Source organism: Acanthopagrus latus, chromosome 3 (genome assembly GCF_904848185.1).
Source record: "Acanthopagrus latus isolate v.2019 chromosome 3, fAcaLat1.1, whole genome shotgun sequence".
Classification (NCBI taxonomy): domain Eukaryota; kingdom Metazoa; phylum Chordata; class Actinopteri; order Spariformes; family Sparidae; genus Acanthopagrus; species Acanthopagrus latus.
In genome coordinates, this window is record NC_051041.1 from 2,515,001 (window position 1) to 2,525,000 (window position 10,000).

General features: G+C 45.1%; 1 protein-coding gene across 2 annotated transcripts in view; it reads right to left on the reverse strand.

Moving 5' to 3' along the window:
- Window positions 1-10,000, reverse strand: part of cacng7a (calcium channel, voltage-dependent, gamma subunit 7a) — a 29,128-nt gene that overhangs the window by 17,634 nt on the left and 1,494 nt on the right. The window contains exon 2 of one of the 2 annotated variants that reach the window (XM_037089156.1): window positions 7,222-7,365. The exons of the other annotated variant lie outside the window; for it this stretch is intronic. The gene's annotated coding sequence lies outside the window, so the exon portion shown is untranslated. The remainder of the gene's footprint in view (window positions 1-7,221; window positions 7,366-10,000) is intronic. 2 annotated transcript variants of the gene reach the window in all.

Here is a 10,000-nt window from a genome sequence, read left to right on the forward strand (position 1 = left end):
GTAATGAGGAAGAAGGAGGCCATTGTTCTCTTTGCACAAAAATCTGTGAATGCATGTTTGAATTATAGATATTCAGCCTTTAAATCATATTTACAGTCAGACTGATGATCGTGTTTCAGCACTGGTGAGTGACATTTACAGCAGGACGTTGAAGGAGGTTCAGTGACTTTTAAAAACGGTGTTTATGAGGCCGACAGGGAGGAGGAGCGAGGGGCCGATAAGAGAAAACCGCCGAGAACAAAATGAACTCAGCAGACAAGATCAGAGCCGAGCAGATAAGAAGCGCCAAAGAAAGTCGCTGTCAGGCAGCGAGCGGTGACCTCATCGCTCGGGAGAGAAACGCTGCAGAGCACATTCAGCGGTGTCAGAGACGATCCGCCCGCTCACACGTGAGTCACACCGTACCGATCTTTGATAGCGGCGGTGAAACACCTCTCGCCTCGGGTAGATCCCCGGCCAATCCAAACGCACCCAGCGGAGATAACGGCGGACATGTCGGGCGCGTGGTGGGCCTGATCCCCCACACAGGGGCCTGGAAATATTTGAAGTTTCTGGTCTGACCTCGACCAAAGACCATGAATAAATCTGCAAAACCTGAGCTTGTGGACGAGTTATAAATATTTAAAACCAGTAAGAGGGGAATGTGTGTGTGTGTGTGTGTGTGTGTGGAGCCAGACGGTACAACTTGTATTATCTTTTCAGGCAACACATGAATTTTAAAGCAAGGGCCAAATTCATCAGAACAGCAGCAGAGTTTCACAAGTCGGCCCTGAGGAGGAAACAGAGAGAGAGAGAGTGATGACTTTCTCCAGAGTCAAACACGAAGACGTCACCGAACGACGTCCCGACGACTCCGAGAGACGTCAGCGCCGCAGGAGAGTCACATCCTCCCGACCAGACGAAGGTGATCTGTGCTCGGCTCGTGTAAATAAGCATCAGTCTTAGTGCTGGAAATGTCAGGGCTCAACGCGAGTCGCCGCTGAGTCAAAACACACAAACCCGTCCTCCACTCAGACGAGAGGAGACGGAGCCGAGGACCTGCAGGACTCAGATAACTGTCTCGCATCGCGTCGCTCGACGCTGCGTCTCTCCACTGAAGTCTCAGAGTCGCTGAAGGACACTGCGGACGGAGTTACTGAGTTGTTGGTGTAATCACTGGACTAAAACACTGAAGACGCACAGCAGAGATCACAGAAGCAGCGACTTTGAGGAGAAAAACAGGCTTTAAAGTTTTAATGCAAACTGTTGGACACATAATCAGAGTTTGTTTCTCTCTGAACAAGTCAAAGTCATATCAGCAGCACACTGTGATGACGTCTGTCCGCACATCATCGAGAGGAAAATACAGGATCTACAAACTAATTACATTCTAATCTAATACATTTAAAGTGTGTTTAAAAGGAACTTTAACTCCAACAAACTGTGTAAACTCCACTGATAGGAAGTCATGAGCTGAAAAGATGATTTACGAGACTAGTTTGTTTTTTAACTCGAATAAAAAAAGGATGATCTTTCGCTGATCCTTAGTGAACCTAAACCTAACAAACCACAAATGTTTGAGACGTAATAATCAGAATATGTCCTCAAGCTTTATTTTGAAAGTCTACAGACAGCTGGAGTTTAGCTAGCAGAGTCTTTCTCTGGCTTTCCACTGAGATTTCAGTTCATCAAAGTGGATATTTTTCAATTAGAAATCACAAAGTAAATTCAGTTTTAACTCCACCTGAAGTTAGTGGCAACCTGCTGATTCAAAATTAAAAACTTTACCTCGACACTGAGACATTTTCTCTGACTGTCTTGTGGGCAAACAGTTCACACTTCTGGGCATATTCTGACTTTTTGACTGTGATTAAGTTCCCTTACTTTTTAGACGTTTGTGGTTTGGTTAGGTTAAGGTTCAACAGCGACTTGGATCTTAGGATCAGGGAAAGATCAACCTGATTGCTGGTAAGTTTTTTGGTCCATTTGATACTTAATCAGTTCCAGTGGTCGATCTCAGTTTCTTGCAGAGATCTCCCGTCATTAACATGTGTTTGGCCGACCTGCTCCTGCTTTATCTTTTTGTAAAATTGCAGAACATTTGAACATTTTTTCGGCATGTTTGGGGGGAACAAACATAAAATATCTGCATCTACAAACACACAATATAATCTAGAGTCCAGGTCCAGTCTGTTCTTTTATAAATGAGTTATTCTTAGAGCTGTGGCTTCGTGAATAATGAGAGACGGGAGGCTGAAGAAAAATGTGGGTTTGGAGGACAAGAACTGTTGTAATGGGTCAGCACACACACACACACACACACACACACACACACACACACACACACACACACACACACACACACACAGAGGCAGGCCTGTGTTTGCTGAGATAGCTAACAACAAATGGGCCGGGATGAGGTTCTCTTTGTAGTTTAAGCCTTGAGAACGTAAACCACAATTCCCAGGTCGCACCAGCCGCTAACTAACTGTGTGTGTGTGTGTGTGTGTGTGTGCTGGGAGCGTCCGGGAGCAGAGGCGATGTAATGAATTACAGATGAACGGAGCGCCGGTGCTTAGGAACAAACAGTCAGAGGTAATGATGTGGGGAGGAGGAAGAAGGAGTGAGGGAGAAAAAAGTCGAGAAGGTGAGCGCTCGCCGGGAAGGATTAGGAGAGAAGAGAGAGAGAGAGAGAGAGGGGAAGGAATGAGAGAGTGGAGAGAGAAATGGGAAAAAAATTGGGGTGAAAGGAGGTGAGAAGAGATGGGATGACTGAGGGAGGAGAGAAGGAGAGGAGATCAGCGAGAGAACTGGAGAAGGATTTAGGAAGGGAGTGGATAAATAAAGGGTGTGGAGGGAGGTGGAGAGCAGAAAGGACGAGAAAGGAAGGGAGGAAAAAAGAGGGAAATGGGACGAGAGGATGAAAAAGCATTTGGTGAAAAGAGACCTGAAGGAAGAGCGTAAAAAAAAAAGGTAAAAGAAATGAAAGAAGGGAGGAGAAACGGGGCGGGTGAGGAGCTATTTTTGGCATTTCAAGGGACTTTATGTCAGCGCGTCCCTCCACCAACAGTCCCGTTCATCCGGATCACATTAAACCTACTACACATCATTCAGATCCCTGTGTTACTCCCTGAGATCCTGGATCTGTGTCCTTAACCGCATCCACACCAAACATCACTGGTGTCTATTCTGGACTGAAACACATCCACAACCCAAGTTTCCTGAAAATCCGTCTTGTACTTTTTGAGTTATCCAGCTGACGAACCAACAAACTAAGTGGAAAATCGTGAAAACGCGTCTCTCTGACGAGCAGCAGGCTGAGGAGCTGTCCACCGCCGCGGTGCTGAAATCCTCACCACACACACACACACACACACACACACACACACACACACACACACACACACACACACACTGCCTCTGCTACTCATTCATCTTCTCTCTCTTCAGGCCTCGTTCTTTTTTGGGGAGTGTTTTACACATGAGTGTCTTTCAAATCGTCCCCTCCTGATGGTTCTGTTGACCCAGTTTCTGTACGGCGTTGAGACTCGGCAAAAACAAGGTGGAACAAAGTGACTGTTGACTCTGGTGAAGTATTTCTGGGGTGGATAGTTGGGTCGACAAAGCTGCTGACTCCAACACAGGAGACCACGGTCTGTATTTCATATTTTAAGGAGCAAACATCTGGTGTTTACACTCTTCTGTAACACGCTCACAGACTGTTTCAGCCATTGTAAGACACGTTCCTTTTTTTTTTTTTTTTTTTTTTTTATGCAAGGACCCAATCATCTGCTTCATCTCAGCTGGGAAACATATCAGCCAATCGTGTTGTTCTCCTGAATCAAATGATGTTCGCCGCCTGACTCAGACTGTCAGAATAACGTATGAAAGACTAAAGATCTAACGTGGCCTCCTGGCACTAACAAAGCCTGGCCAACAAGGGAAAGTGCACCAGAACTAGTGTCCAGTAGGTGGAGCCGACTGTCAAAGTCCCCCGAGGTTTTTCAAGCTCCCATCTCCAGATGTTTGAGAGTGCACCTGAACGCATCGTGTGTGAGTAGCAGTGGTACAAGCTGTGAGGAAAAAAAGTGTTTTCAATCTAATTTTGAGGCAAAATTGTTTTTGTTTTTCAATCAGATTCACGCTGAACAGTGAATATGAACTCACGGCTCTCTCTCCATCTACTCCCACAGGGTCCTGGTCTTACTAAGCCGAATAAACAACAGCCTTGGGCGTCACTAAGATGGCTACTGAGTGGCAAGACTTCACATAAAAGGACTCTGATTAGCTGTTCTCCTGGAGGCGAGGAGGGAAGGGAGAGGTCGGAGGTTGAGGTCAGCTCCAGTGCTGCATTTTCCTGAGATAACAGTGCTTATTTTTCTCGCTCAGAGGCACTTCAGCAGGGCGAACGCACGCCGCCGCTGATTTTATCTTCATTCCCGCCGCTGCCTGTCAACCCGTTTTACATCAAACTCTGAATATGTGTCTGTTTTCCCCGTTGAATGACTATAAAACGGAACATTTAATGACTTTACATAATCGCAGGACCTGAAGCGCCGTTCACCCGCCGTCTCCGCCCCTCCAGCACAAAAGTCTCCAAAAGTAAAAAAAAAAAACATCGCCGAGGGGTTAAATTTAATCCTCTTCTTCATTACAACACAACAGGCTCGACACGACAGTCCCGCCCCCTCCCCCTGCACACCATTTACATTTTTTATTTGGATCTATTATTAATTCTGTTTAATTTTTATTGGAGGCTTAAAAGCATCCTCAATGAAGTCCAACTTAATGAATGAGCGTGCGTTGCTAATTAAGGCACTAAAGCAGGGGTGTGAGAGTGGGAGTGATAATAAGTTCCCTTAATCAGGAGCTTTGCACGTATGAATTAATTTCCGGAAATAGGCCATTTACTTAATAAAGAGCCCATTGTGCCGCGTATCGTCTCAGAGATGGTTTTTATCTCCCATCAACAAGCCTCTTCACTGGTGATTACTGTGACGCGCTTGTGTTGGATAATCCTACGTCTCACCTAATGAATAATGACACGATTGTAACCGAAGAACAATGTGGACTGAATTAAACTAGTAATCAGATCAAATATATGTAAGATACAAAGAATCTGGACATATTAAATAAAATGTGTCTTTTCATTAAAGGCCCCCACGACATGTTTTATCTTGATCAGCTCACAGTGAGTGAAGTGATTCTGACTCCAAGACACTCATCTCTGCTAAAATTAAAAACATTTATGTATTTCTTGGGTCTCTGAGCTCTTCAGAAGCACAGATATACAATAAAAAACAACAAAAGTAACAGAGTTCAGGCTCTGACATGGACTCAGAGTATCAGAGTAAAAAGTCTCCCTCTGAAGGACATTTGTGCTCAAAGCTAACTGAAGCTCACGTCATATTAATAGAATTCAAAGACTATTAAAGTCAAAGGTAGAATCAGTAGGATTTGTCCCAGCTGTTCCTGAACGCACCACGAAGACAGTTGATTGTTGAGTCTCATTCCCAGGACGTCAAATAGACACATGTTGGGTTGGTAAAGCGTCCCGAGCAGCAACAAAGAGAGAAAATCAGAAACTCTCTGCAGATACGAGACACTAACACGCCTTTTCTCCACATTCCAGCCTCCCTCTCTGTCTGTTTACGGCTTCTTACGTCTGTCGTGCGTGACGCCAAATTAAAATAATTCCCCTCAAATGCATCAAACTAAAGTAACGAGGCTGATTTGAAAATGCGAGGAGGTCTCCTCAGAAGTCAGAAGTCTCCGAAAAATAAATATAATAACTTCCCTCGTCTGCTCTCCTCAGTAGTTTGGATTTGTTTGCTCAGCTGGAAAGAGTTTCTGAGTGTTAAACTTTTGACTCATGGTTCCAGTATCTCTAAAACCTTGGCTGCCGCCTGCTTCGCTCCAAAGAGGCCAAGTTTTCATCCATTAATATGGATCGATATCTAAGTAAATCTCCTGCGACTTCGAGGAAACCAGCTATACCATATGCACTTCAAGATGGTTTTTAAAAAAAAAAAAAAAAAAAAATCTTGGCTCCTTGAAATTAAGAAGAGGCGAAGATTCAAAAGGTGAATCAGACGAAGCGGAGATGAAAGACTCGCGGGTCAGTATGGAGCGAGGCAGAGCGACTGCTGAGCCTCACGAAAACTACGCGTCCCATGGTGCCGGGCGGGGCTCCACAGATGGCGTTCCCAGGTTAGCTTGCTAGCGTTGGAGGGGGGGGGGAGGTGATGGGGGTTGTTTTCTGTTGAGAAGGCAATATGTCCCTCTGTCAGCAGCGAGAGGCTGCAGCCAACTGGCAGGAGGAGAGAGACGGATATTTAAAGATGGGAAGAATGGAATGGAGTCATGCAGGAGGGGATGATTAAAGGGAGGACAGAGGGAGTAGAAAAGAAAAAAAACGATGGAGAGAGAGAGAGAGAGGAGAGGCATGAGGTCAAATACATGTGCTGGATTAGATAACCCCAGAAATCATTTGTAAGAGGGAATGAAAAAGGAAGAAAAGACGGACGGCGGACGCCATGACACATGAGAAAAAGGGATTATAATGCTGAGAGCAGTTAAGTTAGTAAGGAATGAAAAGGACAAGCAGAGCAACGAAGAATTGAAGGACATTTAGCTCTAAAATACCAAAAAAAACAAACAAGTTATCGTTCTTAAAAATAGCATCAAATTCTCCAGACGAGAAGTGAACCACGTGAAGACTCTCGTTCCTCAAAGCGAGTACTTAAGACGATGAAAGCTTTGTGAAACAAACTCCTCGTCCTGTAGTCTGTGGGACGACTGCTGGACTGATAAAGATAATTAGCTTATGCGGCGCGTAAGAAAACACACACACACACACACACACACACACACACACACAGAGGAGGGAATGCCTGCGATAGACTGTGTGTTAATGTGCTGAGGAGATAAAATAGAGGGAGCGATAAGCAGAGATGCAGTCGGAGAATAAAGGAGGCGAGGGGAGGAAGGGGGGACGGGAGCTTACAGGGAAAGACCTTGGCCCACAAACAGAGGAAAGTCCTTGTGCATACGCACATACTGTACGTCACACACACACACACACACACACACACACACACACACACACACGCAGCACGGCTGGCTGGCTGGAAGCAGGAAGTGTTAAGTGTGACACATCCTACACGCCTGTTCATGTGCAGGATTCATAAAAAGCCTCTCACACACACACACACACACACACACACACACGGCTTCATTCACCTTCACTCAGTTTGAATGTTGTGTAATTTGAGGTCACTTCTGGTTTTTGGCCGGAGGGGGAATCGACCTTAACTGTGCGTGAGACCAACGCTGAAAATATATCACTGCTGCTGGGTGGGAAGCTTCCATCTCCAGGATGTTTTCCTGTCAGAGGAAGAAAGAAAACAGCTTGAATGCTTTGATTTTTTTCATTTTTTTTTTTAGATTCTCCGCTGTGACCTGAAAGGACCCGACTCAGTATTTGAATGTGAGCTGGGCTGCAGCAGATTTCTAACAACGTTTCAACATTCCTGCAGATACGATCAGATTCGTACATGTCCTACATATCAGGGGGTTTCATGGCGCTGGTGATGGCTGCCGAGCCACTGACCAGTGTTCAGGATGGTGTTTAGATATCTGTAGGTGTGAGGCGTCTTTACATCAGGGTGAACCAGATATTTTTGAGAAGACGTTGGGACATCTCCAGCTGTGTTTGTAGCGACAGCACCAGTTATTTCAAGATGTTTTTCTAACCACAACCAAGTGGCTTTTGTGCCTAAACCTAACCAGAACATAAGAACTGCATTGTTATGACATAAAAACGAAAACCGAGCTTAAAAAAATGTTTCTTTATTACGATGATTGGACTGGGTCAACCACCGAAAACGTATCCTGGAGCATTAGTCGTTCATGTTCTCAGAAGTCTGCAAGTTTCAAAGACAAGCCGAGGTTCATCATGCAGGGGTAAAGTAGGGTCACCGAGTCGGCATGCATCAAACTGGATCGTCTCTGTTATGAATCATTGTTCATTTATGCTTCACAATCTCTACTTTTGTCACCTTTTTGCAGGAGAAGCCGAGTGCATCACCATGAAAGCCTCTGAGGAGACACTGCAGGAAAGTGTGTTCGCTTCTGCTCATCTGTAGGATCAATTGTGCTGAGACAACAAAGATGAAAAACACAGGGAGAGATCGGAGAGGCAGCCAACAGGACACGGTGGTTCCACTAACATTCACAGCAAAAGAGACGAGATTTAGTTGTTTCATACTGAACCCCAGAATCCAGAAAGTACTTCAACCTTAGCAGCAAAACAGGTCATCAGGACTTAAACTACTTTCATTTGCTAAAAAAACCAAAACGAATCCCCCTGTTGCTGAATCAACATGACAGCAGAGCCGTGTTGTTGTCTCTCCGCTGGACAAATGTATCTCAAGGACTTCGCAGTACCTCGAGTCACCCGAGTGGGAAATGAAGCACTGACCCTGCCACAGCCGGTGACTCACACCATCAATCAGCCGTTTAAACAACTGAAGTTAGTGTGTGATTCATATCCCTCCACCTCAGAGGGCTGCGCGCCATCTGACCACGATGATGCTTCACGTCTCACACGAGCGTGTTTGGATCTGTGCACCGCTCTGCGGTCGACTAAATGTTTGTGTATTTTATCAGAACCTTCTGACCCGCCGTGATTCTGAGCTGTCATAATCCCCCCCCGCCCGACTCAGACTGTCAAGAGGAACTAATTATTAATACCAGTCATATTCTGCTGCATTTTAAGAATGGGTCTTAAACGGAAACCCGCTTTCCCTCCTCAACCAACCTTGACTAATTCTACCCCGGTTTACGGTTTACTACGTCTCCATAATTGTACTTTTGTTGTCATTGTGCGTTTACTGCAGCTGGGTTTTATTCCTCAGCTGTGGCAAAAAGAAAGTACCGACAATGAAAAGCAGGACAGCAAAGGAGGTTTTACTTTCAAGAAAAACCCGAGAAGTGATCTCTGTGTCGTCTTCTCAGACAGCTTCGGTCTTTTTGTTGGATTGGATGGTTGATTGTGTCGGACTGTCTTCTTGTATTGGGGGGCCGACACCAGTCACTGATGGTTTGTTCTCTTGGACACTTGGACAGGCAAAATGTTTTTATATCTTTGTAATGCAAATAGCACCAGTACAAAGCGTTTCGAAGGGAAAGCTTCTCAGCAGTGAAAGCCATTAGCTGCTGTTCCTGTTCCTGATGACTAAATCAAAACTTTTAAAGCCAGCTACACGGTTTGGTCCAGCAGTCAAGGCCACTGCACCAAATTCAATGCTACTGTAAACACGAGCTGAAGGTGAAGTTATCTCATGGTGATATACAGAGAAACATAAATGCCATATTTTGTGTTGAGAACTCTTTCAATTCCTCACACTCGCCTCTTCTACACTAAGATGGGAGAATCAGCTTCACCTGTTGCTTAACAACAAATCTGGACATTTGCATAAAACACTAACAGATGAAAATGTGCTTATATTTACTTTATTTGTGCTTTAACAAACCGTCTCCGTCACTAATGCATGGAGTGTCGCTAGCTAACGTTCTGAGAGGAAGTTGGAAGACTTAAATGGACATTTTGAGTGTAAGCTATCTGATGACTGGTGGAGAGGTGAGTCCGCTTGATATAAAGTATAACTAAGACGGCCTGCTGTAGAGCGTATACCTCCGCCAAGGTTCAACAGCCCCCTCTGACCCAGCAGTCCTGTACCACGCCATAACTGCTTAATCATAATTTATGTCCACCACTCAGAGATACCAGACGCCTGAACACATCTGATTTTTTCATCGTTTATAGAGAGCGATGTTTAAATTCCCAGATTCGCTCCAAAGGTGGATTCTGGCCCGCGACCCGTCCTCCATCCAAGATTGGTGGAAATCTGTTTTTGTGTATTCGTGCTGACAAACCAACCAACAAACCAACATATGACAGAATACACAGCTGTTGTATCATCGTACGCTGCACCGGAGGAACGTCTCTGCACATCGT